Raw genomic sequence first — 3874 nt, forward strand, 5'->3', positions numbered from 1 at the left:
TCGTTGCTCTGCAGCTGTGCCTTTTCGAGCTCATTGGCAGTTGGGCGGGCAGCCTCGGGGACCTCGCGCTGCGTCGTAAGGTAGTGTACATTCCGTTGCCCTAGAATGAAGTCTCTTTCAATGTTGCACGCAGTCTGCTGGTTGCCATAGACTGTGATCACGCCTTGCGGACCCGGGATTTTCATGCTCAGGTAAAGTCCGTGAATGGCCGCTTCAAACTTGTTGATGGAGCCACGACCCATTATGGCGTTGTACGGGTATACCATGTCAACGATGTCGAAGGTGACCTGCTCACTTCGTGCATTGGGTGCTACACCGAAGGACAAGGGTAGCTCTATCTTGCCCACAGGAAAGGTGCCCTTGCCGCCGAAGCCATATAGGGGATTGTCCAAAGGCTTAAGTAAACTGTGGCTGATGCCCATGCGGTTGAAGGCATGGAGGAAGATGATGTCCGCCTGGCTGCCGTTGTCAACTAAGACTTTGTGCAGGTCCCAGCCTGCCACACTGCAGTTGATTACCATGGCGTCAATGTGGGGTGCGCTGCGTAGGTCGACATTTATGGCGTCGAAGGTCAGCGGCACGTGGGACCACTTCGTTTGCACGACTGGGCCGGTGACGGCGACGTGGTTGATGCTTCGGTAGTGGTCCCTCTTCTGTAGCTTCGTGTCGAAGTCGACGCTGGACCCCCCAGTGATCATGTGAATGACTCCGCGATACGGCTGATCAGGGAAGTATTCCTGTTTTGGTGCTTGGGTTGATTTGGGTGATGGATGTTTGGCTGATGCGGGTGCGGAGGCGGAAGTGGGGGTGGTACCACTTGTACCTCTTGGTGGTTGTTGGGGGCCTTCGACTTTCGAAGGTCCTCAAAAACGTGATTTGACAATGTTTCTGGAGTGTAATACATGAACAGGTACCTTCGGACATGGACCCTTCGGACATGTCAAAATCGCTGTATGAAGAAACACAAGGAGAACGAAGGATGGAACAGAGCCGAAGCTGTGTGCAAGGAAGCTTCGGCATGTTGGCAGAAAAGAGGAAACCGACTTAAAGAGGAAAAGACTATCTAGACCCCGATAAATTACTATAGAGTTATTATCAAATGCAAAGGGCCTAGATGTAATTTTACATGGGCTACGACCCGTGCCTATAAATAGGTGAACAGTACTCTCGTACTATTCACGCTGACTTGGCATTTGCTTTTGTGTCACGCTTGTACTTTTGCCTTCTTTTAAGCTGAAGGTACATTTGTAATTTGTTATCATTTCTATTTTTCCATAATAATAAAATAGAAATGAGCTAATAATAATATTTAAGTGTTTATGTTATTTCTCATACTTTATATGAATCCTTCTTCATTATTTGTTGTACTGATGAAGGTATGTCCTTCATAACCTTCGTCCGAAACTCATTATATCCCAAGGGAAATAATGCTTCGAAGGACAAAGGACTTTAATGTTTAACAATTTCTGTGTTGCCTTGTTCTTAATTCATAGCATTTAAGGACAAGTCCCCAAAAGTGGTGTTGGTATGCGTGGTTAGGTGGATGCTGAGCGGGGCCGTGGTTGTATGGTTGTGGGAGGTGGTGTTGATATGTGTGCGCGACAACTCTTGGGTTGTCGGCTGGTTATGCTCAGGACATCCTGTCCCTGGTGGCCTTCATTTCCGGGCAGTCCCTCGTTGGGTGCGCGTAGTCTTCGCCGTGAAACAGGCAGTAAAATCTGCGCGGCTGCTGCGCCCGTCCTCGGCCCCGACCACGAGTGCCATTGCTGCGGCCCTGGGGGATAATCTTGACGGCGAGGGGCCTCGCCGGCGGGGTGCTGGTTGGCAATGTTATGCACCTGCTGCTGACTGTGGCTGTCCCGACCGGAGTCTGGCTGCGAAGGTCTTGTCCATGTTTAGCTGGACTGCGGAGGGTCCTTGGGTTTCCTCTAGGACTCGACCTTGCGCTGGTGGAGCTCTTCGGATCTAGCATACTTTTCAAATAGTTGATAGAGCTCTTGGAGGTTCTTGGGTGGGTCCCTGATGCAGTGACTGTAAAGGACGCCAGCCCGAAGGCCACTGATGGCATAGTGAATGGCAATTTGGTCGTCGACCGAAGGCAGTTGTGACTTGAGAGTCAGGAACTTGTGGTAGTACTCCTGCAGGGTTTCTTTCTCCAGCTGCTTGCAGAGTGAAAGTTCGGCCAAGGCATCGGTGTCTGGGCGGTACCCTTGGAAGTTGACCAGAAATTTGTCCCGGAGACTTCTCCAGGAGTCGATGGACAATGGGGGCAACCTGGTGTACCAGGTCAGGGCCGGACCTTCGAGGGCGATGATGAAGGACTTGGCCATCGTGGCGTCGTCCCCTCCGGATGATGCGACAGCGACTTGATAGCTCATGATGTACTGTGCTGGGTCGGTGCTGCCGTTGTACTTGAAGTAGGTCCCTGCCCTGAAGTTGGTGGGCCATGGTGACACTTGCAGTTGCGGCGCCAGGGGGCTCCGCTCATCAAGGTAGTTGATGCCTTGGAATGCTGAGGCGTGCGGGGCGAAGGGTCCGCGCTGAGGAATGAATAGGTCTCCGACTGGCGCGCGCTGTTGGAGGGGTGGGCCGTGCTGTAGATCATGTTGGCCTTCGCGCTGCATGAGCGCAATCTCTTACTCGAGTTCCTGAGCCCTCTGCTCCTTGTCGCGTATCATCTGGCGCACCTTGGCCTGCGCGGAAACGCTTTGGCGCTTGGCCTCGAGGATTTCTTTCTGCTTCTGGAGGTTGCGGTTCTTGATACGCAGGGCCCGCAGCTGTAGCTGTTCTTCTGCTGAAACGCCGATGACTTCGCCGTCCTCTGTGGCGTCTTCGCCCTCTAGCGGAGCGAAACCTGGGGGTGGTTCCTGTGGCTGTCCTCCGGAGCTGCAGGTGCGGAGGCTGCCCTCGGGAGTTGGTTGATCGTTGCACTGTCTCTTGCTAACGGCGTCGTCTTCGCAGGCTTCTTGGTGGGTGGTGTCTACAAGGGCCTTGCCCTTTTTCTCGGCTAGCAGCGCTGCCTTCGCTGCTTCGTCAATGGATGAGGCTGCCTTCGAGCTAGCTCTCTTGGGTGCCATCGCGGGTGGTTTGTTCGAAGCACGAACGGTGGGCACCAAATGTTGGAACTTGCTCTCCCGGGCAAGATGATCCAACGGGGGAGTGAAAGGAATGCAAACAAGGTTTAACTCGAGATGGCGATTGCTCCCTGTTAATCTAGCCTCTCAAGGGCACTGTACGGGGGTATTTATAGGTGCCCGGGTGCCCAACGTCCTGATGTAAGGACATTTATGGCCTCAGGCACCTGGATTATACCTAGAATATTCCCATAATGGAGGGTTACAGACTGTCATTACATAAGAGCCATTACAAATCGGGCCCGTAACACGCTTCTCCGTGCGGGGCCTGTCACGATGGGCCGCCATACCACGTGGGAATCCAGGTTGGGTCAGGACGTCGGATGGCGGGACTTCGTCGTGGGCCTTCGTCTTGCGGTGAGAAGGATGAAGGGTGACCTGCGCCGGTCATCTAGCTTCCGTTGGTGCATCGAGGTGACGAGGGCCTGGAGCGAAGGGTAGCGTCTTTGCCTTCGCCCCAACACAAACCATGCATGTGTATTTCTGTTTCTTTATTTCTTTTAGACGTCAAAACTCAAAACAACCACTAGGAAATCATCCTACTCTTGATTTCGGTATTAATATTTATAATTAAGATGTCAATACAGAAATGTATTCCCTCACCTTGTTCGGTCCCTTGCTTCTAAAACCTGATTTTTATGTATAGTTTGATTTGTTTTCAAAATTCTACGAGGCCACAAAAGACATCGTATTCAAGATTAAAAAAACATCATAAGATTTTTATTATTGTGTTTTCTACA

Source organism: Zea mays, chromosome 1, assembly GCF_902167145.1.
Source record: "Zea mays cultivar B73 chromosome 1, Zm-B73-REFERENCE-NAM-5.0, whole genome shotgun sequence".
In the NCBI taxonomy this organism is placed as follows: Eukaryota; Viridiplantae; Streptophyta; class Magnoliopsida; order Poales; family Poaceae; genus Zea; species Zea mays.